Source organism: Canis lupus, chromosome 8, assembly GCF_011100685.1.
Source record: "Canis lupus familiaris isolate Mischka breed German Shepherd chromosome 8, alternate assembly UU_Cfam_GSD_1.0, whole genome shotgun sequence".
NCBI lineage: Eukaryota > Metazoa > Chordata > Mammalia > Carnivora > Canidae > Canis > Canis lupus.
In genome coordinates this window covers 75310523-75330034 of record NC_049229.1, presented here as the reverse complement: position 1 = coordinate 75330034, position 19512 = coordinate 75310523, and the positions used below count along the sequence as shown (strand labels likewise).

At 41.6% G+C, this 19512-nt stretch overlaps 1 pseudogene; it reads left to right on the top strand.

Moving 5' to 3' along the window:
* Positions 1 to 16515: 16515 nt before the first annotated feature.
* LOC119872967 lies at positions 16516 to 18577 on the top strand (annotated as a pseudogene).
* The last annotated feature ends 935 nt before the right edge of the window (positions 18578 to 19512 follow it).

The following is a 19512-nucleotide window of genomic DNA, read 5'->3' as shown; positions in this document are numbered from 1 at the left end:
AATATCCTTGTGGTTTAAATTCCCCTTAATTGTCCTGCTGCATATTTTCTTCTTACAAGCGGATAGAAGAGAACATAGCACCTTTTAAACATTAACATATCATTTTTTTTAATTTTTTTAAAGATTTATTTATTTATCCATGATAGACATAGAGAGAGAGAGAGGCAGAGACAAAGGAGGAGGGAGAAGCAGGCTTCATGCCGGGAGCCCGACGTGGGACTCAATCCCAGGACTCCAGGATCACGCTCCGGGCCAAAGGCAGGCGCCAAACCGCTGAGCCACCCAGGGATCCCCCTAACATATCATCTTTATCTCTACTCAATTATATCAATAAACCTGGAAGCTCTTGCAAAGGTCCAGAGTCTGTCCTACCAGGGATACGACTCTGGTTAGTTCCCGAGGTTGTGACCTTGGAAGGGCTGACCAACATGTCCATGCTGTGGAATCAATGAGGCTCATTTGGAGGCAGTTCAAGGTGAAATCATGTGGTGCAGATGCTTAACACTACTGTGTTTTACACTTCAAAAATGGTAAGATTCTGAATATGTGATCTATGTAAAATAAAAATATAAGCATTTGCAACTATGGACAGAGAAATTTCCATGATTGTAATTTTTTTAAGATTTCAGAATAATTTAATGATTGTTCTTCACTCACATAGAATGGGAGAAATTATGCTTCAAAAGGTCATAGCCATTGGGTTCTAAGTCTCAGTGTTTTGCATATATCAAATTTATTACTAACAGGTAGAGGACATTAATTACATAAAATGCATTGGCTATCACTATGGTGCCACGTGTGCTGGACTTTGAAACACAGCTGCCACCTATGCCCACACCTCATGGGCAGCTTATCCAGACAAATGGTCTCCCGCATCCTGCCTATGTGGGGTCATCCTGAGCTCCTCGACCAGGCTAGTTCACACAGGGTGCTGCTCCGTCTGCAGGAATCACGGAGTGTCAGCTGGCATTCCCGTTCAACTCCCGTTCCTCTGTAGGAAACAATATCAAGCTTGAGGATGCCTGTTTACCAGGAGCTATACCCTGGTCTTCACCACCTAACACCACCCATGGACCCCAACATTGGCTCCTTGGATGAATTCTCAGACCAATGGCAATCTCACCAGTGATTCACACTGAGAATAGTTGGGAGCAAGTGTGGACATCATACCAGACTTTAGCTGCAACACAAGAGGATCTTCATTTTCACTGTCAGATGACAGAGCAGAGGTTTATACCACAGATTATGTCCCAGGAATGACTCTTCCCAGGAAAAGCAGTTCCCTACACCTCCCTGAGAGAAACTACATTTCCCATCCAATATAACCTATGACGATACAACACCTGGAGGGAAAGACCTCACAAGCTTGAGGACACCAAGTAGATGGCAGGAACCTTGTGATGCCTCAGATGAGGGACCTTCTGTGGACGCTCCTTGCTCTCATCACAGTCAGCCTGAGGATAGTCATGGGTTCTGTTTGGACATCCTAGAACTGAGTTTGTAGAGCTGTCTCCAACCTCCACTGATAGGAATGGATGCTGTATTTTGTCATATGCTTTCTACACATCTATTGAGAGGATGATATAGTTCTTGTTTTTTCTCTTGTTGATATGATCTGTCACAACAATGATAGATTTTCCATGTTGTTTTCTATTGCATTTTACACTAATCTTTCACCATTTTACAAGTATTCTTTAAAACTTATCATTTATTTTGATAATTTTCCATTTAATGTAAAAAAGTATGTACTTTTAACTTTTCCTTTTTATTCAGTCATTTATTTATATCAGTAAGGTTTCAAGGATTTTTTAATTTATTTTTTTATAAATTTATTTTTTGGTGTTCAATTTACCAACATATTGAACACCAATAAAAAATAAATTTACAAAAAATAAAAAAATAAAAATCATCCAATCTGGATTTGAAAAAAAAATCAATGAAGAAGGATTTGGGAGATTATAACTAATTATAACTAATTATAACTAATACTCTGAGTTATAATCTCCCAAATCCTTCTTTCTTTCTTTTTTTTTAAATTTTTTTTTATTTATGATAGTCACAGAGAGAGAGAGAGAGGCAGAGACACAGGCAGAGGGAGAAGCAGGCTCCATGCACCGGGAGCCCGACGTGGGATTCGATCCCGGGTCTCCAGGATCGCGCCCTGGGCCAAAGGCAGGCGCCAAACCGCTGCGCCACCCAGGGATCCCCCAAATCCTTCTTTCTTTCTCCTTTCTTTCTTTCTTTCTTTCTTTCTTTCTTTCTTTCTTTCTTTCTTCTTTCTTTCTTTCTCTTTCTTTCTTCTTTCTTTCTTCTTTCTTTCTTTCTCTTTCTTTCTTTCTCTTTTTTCTCTTTCTTTCTTTCTTCTTTCTTTCTTTCTTTCTTTCTTTCTTTCTTTCTTTCTTTCTCTTTCTTTCTTTCTTTCTTTCTTTCTTTCTTCTTTCTTCTTATTTCTTTCTTTCTATAAAATTATTTTTATAAATTTTATTTTTATTTTATAAATAAAATTTTATTTTCTTATTTTGTAAATTTATTTTTTATTGGTGTTCAATTTGCCAACATATAGAATAACACCCGGTGCTCATCCCATCAACTACCCCCCTCAGTGCCCGTCACTCAGTCACCCCCATCCCCTGCCCACCTCCCCTTTTAACTTTTCAAATTAGTGTTAAATTACTTTCAATTTTGGTCTCTGATAAAGCTTATTCTACTAGATTAGAATAAAGTCTATATAAGGTCAATCACTTTAGTCTTTGGTTGTACTTATTTCCTTCTTATTCCATCCTTTGGGGATGTGGAAAATTTTATTGAAGGCAATGGATAATATATGCTTTAAATAAAAAATAAATGTATTATGATAAATATCTTGTGCATTGTATGTTGAAGCTCTAACTTGCAATCTGTCCTTTTATCTAACAATATAATCTTATTAAACGATCTTATGCAACAACCTTATGGACTCAAGAGCTGTTTTAATGTAGAAAGCCCATTGAGTATGATACAGTCATTATATGATTTTCAGGAAGTGACGATTGCCACCTCAGGACCATTGCACATAATAATACTAAACAAGTGCCATGCATAGGACACGATTTGTCTCTAGTTGACATGGCGGCAACATGCAGGACATCAGAAGAGCTCCAAAGTGATCAGAAGGGCAGGAATTTTATTAGTACCACTTTCTAACCCCATGCAGTGAACGGTGCTGCTGTATGGAGGGTGTAGACTGCTGGCAGTCTTCCTGATGTCCAGGATCCCTTCATTGATGGAAATTCCTGCAACTGAACACATAACAGGAGACCTTTGTTCATCCTGTAGGGTTATCGGGATCAATATTAGAAATCCAAATATTGAAGTTGATCAGAACAGCGAGCTGAAATTGAATTCCTCCATCCTGGCAGTTTCTCAAAGCCTCTATGTTCTTCTCATTGTTGAAAAGCCAGTTATGTTTCCTTCTCCAGAGAATAGTAGCTTTATGAGGAAAAGATTATAGAGTGTCCAAGATTTAGTGCTTCAGAAAGTATCTGTGTCATGTGCTGCATGCACTGTGCTGCCCTGTGTTGGCGTCTCTTTCCATCAGGTCACGCATCTATAGAGCCTCTCCTTGTATGTGGTGGGATTGTGTGGTCCGTGGCCAGAATGTGGTGAGTTGTAACCGGGTGTGCTCTGCTCTGATTGTTAAATGAGTCCTGATACCACTTCCACTAGAACAGATGACCTGCAGATTTCGCTGGCCAGGAGATGTGGGTGGGCAGGGGTGCAGCCATTCTGGGAAATAGGTAATATTAGACATACCATTTGATCCAGCAATTGCACTCCTGGGTATATACCCTAAGAATACAAAAATACTGATTCAAAGGGATTTACACACCATGAGGTTTTCAGCATTATTGTCATCAAAAATATGGAAACATTCCATAAATAGAATGAAATCTAAGCATTTGAGAGTATGGGGATGGAGGTAGCAAGTATAATGGTAAGTGACATGTGACAGTCAGAGAAAGAGAAACACTGTATGATTTCTATCACATGTTGAATTTAACCAATAAAACAATGAGCAAAGGGGAAAATGATACACGGCCCCCTCTGTGCAGAGAAAGAAACTGATGTTTAAAACATGGTAGATTATTTGGGTTTGGGTGACCTGATCAGATGGGGGTTAGGGAGTGCACTTGTCCTGATGAACACTGGGTGATATATGGAAGTGATCAATCACTATATTGGACACCTGAAATGAATATTACACTGGATGTGAACACTATTGTAATTCAAGTGAAAACTTAAAATATAACTACACGTGGACATTTTACACATTCTCTGAAATTTTACAGCATAACACAGAATTTTTCCTATTAAACAGAAGTTATTCGGTGATTTACTAATTTCAATTCTGTGAAACTGAATATTCAATACTTTATGAGATATGAAAGTTCCTACTTTATATTGTAAAGAGTGACTTTGTGAGAAATACGGTAAATCCTTAGGTTTTACAGCTGTTTTGTTTTGTATGTCTTGTTTTGTTTTGAGAGTGGTTTGACTATTTTTGAATTGCGGTTTTGGAATATTCATGTGCATTAAATTCTGCCTATTGGACTGTGTTTTTTTTTTTTTTTTGCTTCCTAACTTAGGGAATAATATAACATATCAGCATGTAAACATTAATATATTTTCTGTTCACTACTCGACACAGTCAAATCAATAACCCTGATAGGTCTTGCAGAGGTCCAGAGGATGTCCTCCCAGGGATAAGCCTCTGTTTTTTCCTGAGGCTCTGAATGCAGAAGGGCTGACCTATTTCTAAATGTTGTTCTTTTTTATATTAAGAATAATTTAATGATCCTTCTTCACTGGAGTATAAAGGGTAACATTATGCCTCAAATGTACATAACCATTGGGATCTAGTTTAATGAGTCTCCCTTTTTGCATTTACTCCTTTTATTACTAGCAGGTGTTGGACATTAATGAACTAAAATAATAGTGACTATCATTGTGGTTCCATGTGGGCTGGTGTCACCACAGCTGCCCTTCCAGATCATCTGTGCCCACACTTCACAGGCAGCCCCTCCAGACACACGGTCCCCACACCCTGCCTGCGCGGGGTCATCCCGAGGCCTGGACCAGGCTGGTTCACACATGGTGCTGCTGGATCTGCAGGAGTCTTGGAAAGTGTCATCTGCCATTCCCGTGCACCTCCCTTTCCTCTGTAGGAAACAATACTGAGCTTGGGGATGCCTGTTTACCAGGAGCTGTACCCTTGTCTTCAACATCTGACACCACCCATGGATCCCAGTACTGGCTCCTTGGGGGGATTCTCAGACCAATGACAATCTCATTAGTGAATCACACTGAGAAGAGCTAGGAACAAATGTGGAATGTGGGCACCATATCAGATTTTAGCTGCAAGGGAGGAGGATCTTCACTTTCACTGTCAGATGACAGAGCAGAGTTTGGACCAGTGACACGGTCCCAGGAATGACTCCTCCCAGGATAAGCAGATCTCGTCACCTTACTTAGAGAGGATACATTTCCCATGCAGTAGAAACTATGACAATACAACAACTGGAGGATAACACCTCAAAGGCTTGATGTCATCACATAAATAGCAAAGAGTTTGTGACCCTTAAGGTGAGGGACACACTGTAGATCATCACATTAAGTCGAGGATGGTCGTGGTTTCTGGTGGAACCTCCCAGAGCCCAGAGTGTAGGGCTGTCTCCATCCCCCAATGACAGGGGTTCTGCATCATCCCATCAGGTCTGCAGTTAACCAGATGAAGACCAGGCTCAGGTGGCAATGACCCCTTTATGTACCTTTTCCTGTTGTTACTGCAAAGTCTCTCTCTGACTCACAGGGTTTTCCAACCGCCAATATGAATCCACATGGGTTTAGTTCGACACACAGAACTGGAAGGATACCTGGACTTTATACATGAAAGTGGCTGAACCTGCTCATGAGGGTTTCCTTGCCCAATTCACAGAGCTTTCTCATTTGATGTCTTGTGCTCAAAGAATGAGGCCAGCCCTCTGGAGTCCCCTGTGTAGGTTCCAGCTGAGATCCAGGCCCTCTGAATCACAGGCATTTACTCATGAGAATATTTGATGCCCCTCTGCACACAGAACTGCCACACCAGTGTCTCAGGAGTGATTAAAGTTGAGGGGCTACAGGATGCCCATCTGTCTGAGGAAGAGAATGAAGGGTGTTGACGGAAAAAGTGACACCAGCTCAAGGACAGGTCTCTCAAGATACATACCGACCCGAGGTCCCTATGTCATGGACCATGGATCCTCCTTTTCATAGGAGTCTTGACCAATACCTCTCCCTAGTCTCAGTCTGTTGGTTTAGCAGGAATGTCTGTGAGGGTCCTGGCAGAAGCACAGATCCAGGAGGACCTGCTGCCTGAGGTGCAAGTAGCAGATGTCAGGAGGGGGGGCAATCAGCAGGATGGAGCCCCATTAATGGACAGAAGCAGAGCTTTCTGGCAAAGAGTTCTCATGTGGAAGATGGGGTGACTCTCAGGGAGCTGGTGCCATTCACCTTCCCCTCTGCTCTCCCACACACCTGGTGACCTGCTGCATCTTGAGTCACCTGACATGATGCTGCTATATCTGCTCCTCCAATTTTCATAGTCACCAATTCCACAATCATGAGGTCACCACGCCCTCAGCTGTAGTCCAGGGATGATCAATGCATGATGGCTCCTGCCCCTCCTCTCCTCCAGGACTAAGTTTACACTTCGTGATGTCCACCCTAAAGCACAGCAGTCAGCACAGCCCAGAGTCCCTGCACTGACCATGTCTCCTGTATGATGGGGATGAAACCAGTGCCCAGCCCAGGTCAGTGGGGATACACACCCTAACACGTTAATAGGTGATTTGCATAGCATAATTGAAGAGGGTTGTGAGAACAAGCTGGACGATATACACTGTGGCAATGACCAGAATGCCCCCAGGCCCCAAAGCACTGCTCACCATAAAGAAGACGCATGAGTACCATATATACACAATATCAAGCTCTAGCGAGGAGGTATTTTACTCAAACCAGAAGCAGATTCATCTCATCCACTCTGGTTTTTATGTGCAGCTCTTCTCTTCTTGAAACCTGACATACACATGAGCCCCTCTGCACAGGTGAGACAGGAACTGATCTCCATAGGGAAACCCCCAGTTCAGAAATCCTTCCCTGTCACTTAGGGGATGCTGATCCAACATGCAGTATTCCAGGAACCCTATTTCTGCATCATATCCTTTATTTGCTTCTGGGGCGACTGCCCTCTCTTGACATCCATGGCCTCAAATCAGGGTCCTGGCTATGCCCTCTGAGAAAGGGGAAATCCAGGGACTTGATGTTTATGGAGACCTCCCTATGGGTATGGGGCACAGTGCTGGAAGCAAAGACAGGGTGAGTCAGCCTGGAAATTATCATCTGAGGGGCAGGTCTGGGCTCTCATATGCACAAACTTGCAGGATCCCAGGCATTTGGAGGACAGACAAACCCAGTATGCACTCTCTTCCCTATCTCTGCTTGAATCATATTTTCTTTAGTTGGGTTGACTTGAAACAAGTCACACACCCAGGCCCCCAGCATCCATGTGGAGGACACTGCCCATGAGCTGGGTGCAGGGAAGAAGGGCACATTGGGATCTTGGCTGCAAATATCAGCTACAGTGTGTGTGTGTGTGTGTGTGTGTTTGTGTGTGTGTGTGTGTGTTATTGGACAGTGGAGTTGCAGTGCCCTGTGAGCTGCATGTGTCTTCATAAAAAAATAATCAGATGTGACCTTCAGGAACCTTCCCAGGAACCTAAAGTAGATAAGGGGCTCCCCAAAGCCCTGACAGTTCCTGGTCTTATGGTGAGTGTAAACTTTCAGTGCATCTGGGGCTACAGGGAAATGTCTCCACCAGAAGTTCAGAGGACCCTTCCTTGGGGTCTCCTTGCAGACTGTGCATAGCTAGGAACCCAGGTCACTATTGCAGATGATATCAGAGCACATGGTGTCACTGGAAGAGCTCTCTGAAGGAACAACACACCCATTGTTGGGGCAGAAAGGTTTCTCTCATTCCCTTCTACATTCTTAGGATGGGTTAATAATTACTTGGTCATACGACGAACAGGAGAAAAATAGTATTAATCTTGCATGTATAGCGGCTTGTAAAATATAAAGACACAGAAATGTGAGCAAAGTAGAAAGGACTTACATCTCTATACAGGGTGGGGATTTAAAGGCATGACAACAGATAGAAATGTGGGTTTGTGGAAGTAAACTCCTAGAGAAGTAAGGTTTCTTTTGCAGCTTCTTTGGCCCTAAAATCTTATTTCCTATGGTAATGAAATGTTTCTTCCTGAATCAGAGAGGACAGCTTTCCTTCGGGAGATTGATTTCACCTCAGAGGTCGGGAGGGTCAGTATATCTCAGCATTGGCTTTTTCTCGAGGAGCGTCAATTCCAGAGACACATTTGGGAGGTCATATACTGTGCCCATTCACAATGTACTACTTGAGTAGAGACACTGCAGTAAATATCCTGTGAGCCCAGACGGGGTCCTACAAGCAGAGTCGGGGTCTGGGCTACAGGGGGCGCTCAGGACCATGCAGCACAAGGCTCCTGCCCCAGGAGCAGATGCACAAGGTTCTGGAGAAGGCTTTCTCAGAGAGGATGGGTCGCCTTGTTCGAGGAACTACATTAAATGCAGGTAGGACAGGGAGTGCTACAATGTGTGTAATATTTTTTATATAGAATATTTACATAAATAATACCTAAAAGTAAAATTTATTGATGGAGAGAATACTGAAATATGTGATTACAAATAGTTGACTCTATATCAATAACTATATGAATTGATATATAAAATTTCACTTCAAATGTACTCATTTTATTAGAATATTCCTTATTCAAAATCATTATCTCCCTGTCTTACATACATGATGATATCACCCTCAGATGCCATCTACACTTCCCTGTCTGCAAAGACTAAGAATTGCCCCCAGAATGAGCAGAAACTGACTTCTGCCAAGTGAGCCCAAGCCCCAAATGTCTCTCCCCTCTTGCATCATGATGTTTCTCCAGGATTTCATAGCTGCTCAGTATCCTCAACCAGCTCTTGTCCCAAACACAAAACATGATCCATTATTCATAGCAATTTACTTCTCAGGACTTTATAACATGGCATCTTTCTGAAATTACTTTAACCCACAAGAGGTAATAGCATGAATTTTTAAGAGTTCTTCTGAGGAACTGGACCCATCACATTGGCTCCCATGACTGAATAGGCTGAGAGGTCCTTGATCTACATTCATGAGGTGGGGACCCAGGGAATCCAGTGGAGTAATTCTCGTCTGACTCTGAAGTAGTCTCTCATTGGAGCATCTGGAGACGTGCATGTGTAACTAACTCCAAGGCAGGAGGACATGGATGTTCCAAATCAAGACTCCAGGCAGGAAGAATGATGGAACTCTTCATCCTTCTGTTATTTATTCTATTCAGAAAAACTCCGGCATCCCTTTTTCTTTTTTTTTTTTTGAAGATTTTATTTATTTTTCATGAGACATACAGAGACAGTCGCAGAGACAGGGGCAGCGGGAGAAGCAGGGTCCACGCAGGCAGCTCAATGAGGGACTCGAACCTGGGACTTCAGGACTACCTGCGCTGAAGGCAGATGCTCAACCACTGAGCCACCCAGGCGTCCTGAGTGTCTGTTGTTTACTTCCACCCAGTCCTTGCACAATATTACAGCAGCCAGAAGAGGGTATGACCCTTGTGACACATGGATTCAAGTAATGATGCTCTGACAAGTCGTGTCTCTGATGACCCTGAGGGATTTGAGTGGTACCATCTCCTTCCAGAGTTGTGTTATACGGACTGCTGGGAAGTGTGTGCCTCACCATTGGGAACGACGTTGGTCCCCCATGTCCCCAACCTAATACCCAGCTGCATCTGTTACTCTCCCTCCATAGCCGAGGGAGGTTTCCAATGGTGAGCTCATTACTGGAAATCCACAAACACCTAGAATAACTGTTTATCCTTTATCCATATGTTTATATGCATTTATTCTTCTAGAGTGTTTCTACACCATCCTGGTGGCATGACCTGGTGTTTATAGTATATCTCAGCTCTTCTATCCTGTCCATAGTTTACACGTGAACTCCCTGGTAGAGCAACTGTTTCAGGAAGTGAAATCCAGTCATGGAAAGTGAGTTCCCTGACTGCAAGAAATAAATCTCCGGTGGGAACGACCCCTTTTCTGTATCAGGAGGGAAAAATGATCCTCAGAATCAGAGTAGGGTATGTAGGGCCCAGAAGGCTCTGCAGAAAACCCTTGTCAGTTCCTCACTCATTCTCTAACCCAATCCCAAATCCTGGCCTTAATTATCTACAAACGCACTGTCATATTGTCCAACAAACAGAAGGGCTGCCTACAGTGGTCATTGTGTGGGTGTCGTATTTTACATACTCATGCACATGGAAAATGAAATGCATCTCTCCTTAGATATACTTATACTTATATCTACTTATACTAGATATACTTATCTATATACTACTTATACTACTAGATATACTTATACTTATACTTATATCTACTGATTTATTATATGAGAAAAAGAAACCAGAAAAACAGAAGAGAAATCTTTCTGCTACAACAGGTTGAAGACCTACTGAGGGATATTAGGCAATTAAAAAATTAAACAGGAGAGGGAAGAAAAGTTATTTGTTTCCATATGAGATGATCTGCTAAAGAGCCAATGCCTACAAATTCCACAAACTCTAGGAATTAATTAATGATGTCAGGGAATGTTCAGGATATAAAATAAAGAAATACAGCTATGATTCCAAACACTAAGAAAAATTATCTATATAAAATTCACAAAAACATAACTTAGCTAGCATCAAAAATAAAGATTTAGGATTAAATTTCAATAGGAGATAAAATACCGTACTAAAAATGATGTATTTTGATGAAAGGCTTTTAGAAAAGAAAACAGAAATGAAAAGATAATTACAAATACCCACCATTTTCTTCAACGTGGATAGAACTGGAGAGTATTATGCTGAGTGAAATAAGTCAATAAGAGAAGGACAAACATTATATGTTCTCATTCATTTGGGGAATATAAATAATAGTGAAAGGGAATATAAGGGAATGGAGAGGAAATGTGTTGGAAATGTCAGAAAGGGAGACAGAACATAAAGACTCCTAACTCTGGGAAATGAACTAGGGGTGGTGGAAGGGAAGGAGGGTGGGGGGTGGGGGTGAATCGGCGACCAGCACTGAGGGCAGCACTTGACGGGATTAGCCCTGGGTGTTATTCTGTATGTTGGCAAATTGAACACCAATAAAAAATAAATTTATTATTAAAACAATAAATTAAAATAATAAAATATTTTCAAAAAATAAAATACATTTCTGTAGAGTTATTTTTAATGTCTGACTACTCTTATTATTATAATTGCATGGTCAGTATCGTTACTATTTTTCCATATAAATATGGAGTTTTTCTATTATGTAAGAAAACAATTGGTATTTTGATTAACTTAATCAATGTAAAAATCATTAGAACAGACAAGATTGGGCACGTTCAGGGTGATATGGCCATAGACCCTGAATACCTAGGGGAATTTTAAAAACTAAAACGATAGCTGGGAGCATCACAACGCCAGATTTCTGGTTGTACCAGAAAGCTGTGGTCATCAAAACACTGTGTTACTGACACAAAAACAGACACATAGATCAATGGAACAGAATAGAGAATCCAGAAGTGGACCCACAACTTAATCATCAACTAATATTCGACAAAGGAGGAAAGACTATCCACTGGAAAAAAGACAGTCTCTTTAATAAATGGTGCTGAGAAAATTGGACATCCACATGCAGAAGAATGAAACTAGACCACTTTCTCATACCATACACAAAGATAAACTCAAAATGGATGAAAGATCTAAATGTGAGACAAGATTCCATCAAAATCCTAGAGGAGAACACAGGCAACACCCTTTTTGAACTTGGCCACAGTAACTTCTTGCAAGATACATCCACGAAGGCAAAAGAAACAAAAGCAAAAATGAACTATTGGGACTTCATCCAGATAAGAAGCTTTTGCACAGCAAAGAATACAGTCAACAAAACTAAAAGACAACCTACAGAATGGGAGACAATATTTTCAAATGCTGTATAAGATAAAGGGCTAGTTTCGAAGATCTATGAAGAATTTATTAAACTCAATAGCAAAGAAACAAGCAGTCCAATCATGAAAAGGGCAAAAGATATGAACAGAAATCTCACAGAAGTAGACATAGACATGGACAACAAGCACATGAGGAAATGCTCCGCATCACCTGCCATCAGGGTAATACAAACCAAAACCACCATGAATCCCAACTCACAGCAGTGAGAATGGGGAAATTTAACAAAGCAGGAAACTACAAATGGTGGAGAGGATGTGGAGAAAGGGGAACCCTCCTGCACTTTTGGTGGGAACGTGAAATGATGCAGCCATTCTGGAAAACTGTGTGGAGGTTCTTCAAAGAGTAACAAATAGATCTGCCCTACAACCCAGCAGTTGCACTGCTTGGGATTTACCCCAAAGATACAGATGCAGTGAAACTCTGGGATACCTGCACCCCGATGTTTATAGCAGCAATGTCCACAATAGTTAAGCTGTGGAAGGAGCCTCGGTGTCCATTAAAGGTGAATGGATAAAGAAGCTGTGGCTTCTGTATACAATGGAATATTTCTCAGCCATTAGAAACGACAAATCCCTACCATTTGCTTCCACGTGGATGGATCTGGAGGGTATTATGCTGAGTGAAATAAGTCAATTGGAGAAGGACAAACATTATATGGTCTCATTCATTTGGGGAATATAAATAATACTGAAAGGGAATAAAGGGGAAAGGAGAAAAAAGAGTGGGAAATATCAGAAAGGGAGCCAGAACATGAAAGACTCCTAGATCTGGGAAACGAACTAGGGGTGGTGGAAAGGGAGGTGGGCATGGGTGTGGGGGTGACTGGATGACGGGCACTGAGGGGGACACTAGACAGAATAAGCACTGGGAGTTATACTATATATTTGTAAATCAAACCCCACTAAAAAGTATACAGAAAAAGAGAATCCTCTACCTAGATTTATCCCAGAAAAGGAGAAAGACCCCTAATAAATAATATAAAAGTCCATCTGAATGTGTTTACTCTTATTATTTTTGATGACACATTTTCTATTGTGGTTGAGTCCTTTTTGTATTTTGGATACTAACCCCTTTTCAGTATATAGTTGAAGACACTGACTCCCATTTCATAATCTCCCTTCTTGCTCTGTTATTATTCATCCTAACAGTTTTGCCTTCGATATAGCCCTACTCGTCTCCTTGCTTTTTGGCCTCTGGTGTTGCTTTTATAACAAAGAAATCAGAGCCAAGCACATGTTATGATGTTTTCCTCTTTTTATTTTTCCATCTACATCTTTTAGTGTTGGGGCTTCTATTTAAAGATTTAATCCACTTTTAAATATTTTATTTATTTATTCATGAGAGACACACAAACACACACACACACACACACACACACAGAGAGATTGGCAGAGACACAGGCAGAGGGAGAAGCAGGCTCCATACAGGCAGCCTGATATGGGACTCGATCCTGGGACTCCAGGATCATGCCCTGGGCTGAAGGCAGGCACTAAACCTCTGAGCCATCCCCGGATCCCAACCTTTAATCCATTTTTCCATTTCCATTTTATATTTAGATTTAGATGGTTTTTGTCCATCTATCTGGATGATGTAAGATAAGGACCAAGTGTTATTATTTTGCATGTGGCTGTCCAACACCACTTGTCATAGTGACAGTCCTTTCTCCATTGTGTACTCTTAGATAACCTGTGGAAGATTTGCTGAATGTATATGCACAAATTTACTTCAGATCTCCATCATGTGCTTCACTGTCTACAAATTTAATGTTAGGCCAGCCACACAATGATGTACTAATTCTGCTCCATAGTATATTCATATAGAGCAAAATTTCATGCCTGAGGATTGGTCTCCCTTCCCATAATTGTATGGTTACTATCATGTGATTTGTGTTTCCATATAAATATATATATATATATATTTCTGTTATGGAAAAAATGGTGCTTTGATTAATTTAATTAACTTTAAAATTATTAAAACAGAAAAAAGGTACTAAACAAATACAACAAAGACAGGAGTTTGAATTATTTATATGGGAAAGATAAGTAAAATTTAAAATTTATAGGTAGTCTGGAAAACTGATAAGCCTGTAATAAATACTATCAGAGTAAAATACAAGATACTACTTACACCAAAATCATGAAAAGAACCATGAATAAAATATTAGGATGATTATAGAGCAAAATTTGAATAACTAAGGCAAATTGCAAAACATCTAGAATCACCAGTCAACTAAGATGGTTTCATGAAAAAATAAAAATGAATAAAATACAACAAATAAGAAGAGTGAACCCATAATCAAAAACTTCTGACTCAAAACAGACAAGAAACCAAAATAACAGAACGAAGGAAAAAAAAAAGTCTAAGATCAGATGGCTTGATCTATTAATTTTACCAAGTATTTAAAGAAGAATTAATGCTGAAACATCTCGATCTCTTCCAAATCTAATGAGTAAGGAACATGCCCAAATCTTGGTAGGATGCCAGCATGACCCTGACACTAAAGTCAGGCAAGGACTCTATGAGAAAGGAAACTACAGGCCAATTTTTCAGATGAACATAAATGCAAAAATCCTAGCATTCAAATCCAACAGCACAAGGAATGGATAATACGGGATGACCTGGAGGAAATCATCTCTGGGATGCAAGGAACCTTCAACATGCCCAAACCATAAATGGGACCCCCTGTATTAATAGAGTGAAAGATTAGATTACATGATCATTTCCTTTGATGCCTAAAATGATTTGACAAATCCCAACACACGTTTATCTTAAAAAAATATTAACAATCAAGGAACATAAGAAATTGCCTCCATGAAATACTGGTAATTTATGGAAAAACCTACATCCAACACCATATTCAACAGTGAAATGCTGAAGCCTTCCTGTCAAGTCAGGGGCCACACAAGGATGCTTATTCCAACCATGAGTATTCATCTTGGTACCATGAAGGAGAAGAAACTGTGACACCCCAAATATATCAGCTGGTCCCCTGGGTTGTTGTGAACTAAAGTCACTTGGGAATCAACCAGTGGAGAGACAGGCTGAGCCTCCTATGTCCCCTTGATGGCAAGAAATAAATCTACATGGGCATTTTCCCATCCCTATACCTGGAGGGCAGAATCATCCTTAGCACCAGAATAAGGACCTTAGGACCCGGAAGTCAAACAACCCTTGTCAGTCCCTCACTAATTCACTGACTCAAGCCAATATCCTAACTTTATATCTACACAAACCCAATGTTTTGTTGTCGAAGTGACACAAGGGCTACATAATTTGGTCACTGTCTGGGTGTTGTATTCTAGGGAGCTCATGCACTTGCAAAATGAAATAAATTTCACCTTAGATCAGTTTTCTGTCTACCGAGTAATTAGACCAAAGAACCTAGAAGAAACGAAGGAAAATCTTTCTGCTCCAATTACTGGAAGATCAAACCAATAAATTTGGCAATAATAAAATAAATTATATTTAAATCCATAGACAGGACAAAAATTCATTTTCCACATGACATGATCTGCTAGAGAGGCCAACCCTTTAAGCTCCACAAAGTGGTAAAATTAATTATTTCAGGGAAACTTCAGGGTATAAAATCAACATGTGAAATAAAGCTATGTTTCCACACACTAACAACAAATTATCTAAAAGAATCAGAAAGGGAGACAGAACATGAAAGACTCCAAACTCTGGGAAACAAACTAGGGGTAGTGGAAGGGGAGGTGGGCAGGGGGTGGGGGTGACTGGGTGACAAGCACTGAGGTGGGCACTTGACTGGATGAGCCCTGGGTTTATTTTATATGTTGGCAAATTGAACACCAATAAAAAATAAATTTATAAGAAAAAAGAAAAAAGAACGGGATGAGCACTGGGTGTTATTCTGTATGTTGGTAAATTGAACACCAATAAAAATTATTTTATTAAAAAAAAGAAAAAAGAAATGAAAATTAAAATATTCCTTTCACTTTGGCAAAAAAATAAAATAATTCGTATTAAATATTCATAGGCGGTAACATGCTATATACTAAAAATTACCTAAATTGGCCAACGGGTTTTAATAAGACATTGAGAGATGCAAAGCTAATTCTGTCCACATGTTAGAACGCTTCATATCGTTACATGACATTACAGAATTTTGACCTCAAATGTAATGCAATCATGTTTATGAAACTTGTAAAAAATCTAATCTAAGTCTGGAGCTAACTATATACTCAGAGGGCATGCAAATAGGGCCTTTCCTCCACCTATTAAACCAGCCCATCCCTGAACCTGCAGCTGGGAGAGGATCCCAGACCCCAGCATCCCGAGGGGACCCCATTCAGGGATCAGGACAGAACACACACAACTCACCATGGAGTCTGTGCTCCATTGGGTTTTCCTTGTTGCTATTTTAAAAGGTAATTCATGGAGAACAAGAGACCTTGAGTCTGTGAGTGGAGGTGAGTGAGAGAAACAGGGGATTGGGATCATTTCCTGACCAGGATGTCTTGTGTCTGCAGGTGTCCAGGGTGAGGTGCAGCTGGTGGAGTCTGGGGGAGAACTGGTGAAGCCTGGGGGGTCCCTGAGACTCTCCTGTGTAGCCTCTGGATTCACTTTCAGTAGTTACTGGATAAGCTGGGTCCACCAGGCTCCAGGGAAAGGGCTGCAGTGGGTCTCAGTAATTAACAAAGATGGAAGTACCACATACCACGCAGATGCTGTGAAGGGCCGATTCACCATCTCCAGAGACAATGCCAAGAACACACTGTATCTGCAGATGAACAGCCTGAGAGCTGGGACACGGCTGTGTATTACTGTGCACACACCGTGAGGGGACCTCAGTGTGAGTCCAGACACAAACCTCCCTGTAGAAGGGGATCGGGAGCACTAGGAGGTGCACACTCCTTACTAGTTGTCACTTGAAGGGCCAGGAGTCGGTGCAGATGGAGGTTATGGGCTGGTTTCCTGTCAGGGTCTGCTCTTCCTCTCCTTTGAGCAGTATGCCCCAAGGAGTCATATGGTCACATTATCCTGGTCTTATCTCTTGAGTATCTGAATTAGAAATATTATTTTTTTATGAAAAACACTTATAACATGTACAAAGGACAAAGTTGCTCACACTTGTTGATTACTACCGCTACGTGAAAAAAAAATTGCAATCTCTCCAGTTACATCAACTATGCATTTAGTGGAGCCACATCTGAACTTGTGCGCCGCAGGTCCACTCACCTCAAGGAGCAAGCTTGGTGGAAGCAGCATAAAGTGCATGCAGGATAAGAGGCCACAGAAGCATCAACCATCTAAAGCAAGAGAAGACAGATCCCTGTTGTGGTAACTGTCTTGAACAAGCCTCCCTGCAGCAATGTTAGTAACAACCTGAGAAGGTACGGGGGTGCCCAGCAGGATGTTGTGTATTTCTGCTGTCTCAGGATCAGAAACACACACACAGACAAGAGTATTAAACTTTATCACCTTCACAATCATGTCTGTTGAGAGCAGCACAACCTCTTAGCAAGTTATAAATGCTTGGATGGAACCAGGGAAGGACACAGGCTCAGGGTTTGTGTTGTGGGTCTGTGGTGAAGATGGGATACTGCTTGAGGAGGGGCTTGTGTGGAGTCAGTGTCCCCCCTGCATCAATGCTGATATCAGCTCACTGTGTGTGACCTCTATCATCCCCATGTTGAAAAATAACATCCGTGTGATGGGAGGGGAAGTGGGGCCTGAGGGCAGCACTTAGGCCAGGAGATCCATCCTCATGATGGGATCATGAAACTGAAATGCCAGGCTTTGGGAAGCTCTTTGCCTCCAGGCCCCATGTGAGGTAAAAGGGAAGGTAACGGCTAGGATGTGGGGGCACTCCAGACACCACATCTGCCTGCACCTGGACCTCAGACGTACCAGACTCCAGAGCAGGGATAATGAGTGTCGCCTTTTTAATCCACCCAGCCTGAGATTGCGGTGACAACACCCAGACACACTCCACAGGGTCTCTCCTCTGATTTGTCCTTTACAGCCTGGTACCACGAAAACACTCAGGTTATGACAAAACAGAGTAGGAAACCTACAGCTGGACTCACTGTCCTCAGCCACCTTCCATGCTCCGTGCTTAGTAGCTGTGCATCGTGTTGGTGCCACACATTCTTCCAACAACACTGGGGTTTTGAGAACTGTTAGTATCCTGGGATTCCTCCCTCTTTACCACCTGAGGAGCTTTAAGCCAGCACATGCCCCATAGAAGCAGACATCTAAATTTCAGATTTTCCTGTCTGCTGCTCATAATACTTTACAAAATATTCTGGATCAGCCTCCTTCTTGCCCTCATCGCCACAGGTATATCTCCCCATGACAACATCCACACCTCTTACGTTCAAAAGGAGGTTGATTTTCCACCTGTAGACTTGCAGTGTTTGTTCTCTCAGACCTCTGAGTGATTTCATGGTTGATCACAATGAGTCAAGAACTATCTATCATGTTCCAGGAATGAGACAATCTCAGAGACTCCTGATCCAGGAGTTAAGAATTTCTCCCTTCCAATGCTGTTATAGCAAAGACCGTGTGTGGAATTCCCTCTGCTTTATATGCTGAAGATCAAGAGGGGACTCTGGAATTTTATGTCAAAATCACCTAAATTTATTTCCCTCCCATCTCTTACCTTAGTCCTGTGGATTCATTTTGTGTTTGAATGTATGTTGTACAATTTTTATTTTATTTTGCAGTAAGTAATGGTGACATATGTGGTCCATGCACATATTCTCCCTAGTGAGTGACATAGAGAGGAAAGCACCTCTTAACATGTGACACGGGCTTCAGGCAGGAGATCGGGCATTCTCCACAAGACAAGGATTGTGGGAATATTATTATCACAACTCTGTGTCTTCATGCCATTGCTGTAGTTACACGTTGGATGGTGTGGACAGCTGGAAGTCCCCCTGATGCATGTGATCCCCTCAGGGATGGAAGCTGCTGGATCTGGAGGCAGAAGAGAAGTCCTGTCTCATTTGGCAGGGTCAAAGGGACTGACATGAGAAGCCAAATTTGAGGTGGATCAGAGCAGAAAAGTGGAATTGATTTCCTTAGCCTTGACATTTTCTCTAGGTCTGTATCTTCCTCTGTGTGTACAAATACCCATTCTAGCTTCTGCTCCAGAATAACAGCTTTATGATGAAGACATCACATAGTATGCTGGTTCTGGGTTTTCAGAGAGTGTCTGCCGTGTGGGGTGCAGCCACTGTGGGGTCCTGTTTTGGCTGCTATTTCCTTCAGGCCAGGCATCCACACAGGCATTCCTTGCCTTCAGTGGGCTGTATGTGATCCGTGGCCGGAATGTGGTGACTTTTAACTGGGTGTGCTTTGCTCTGCTTGTTAA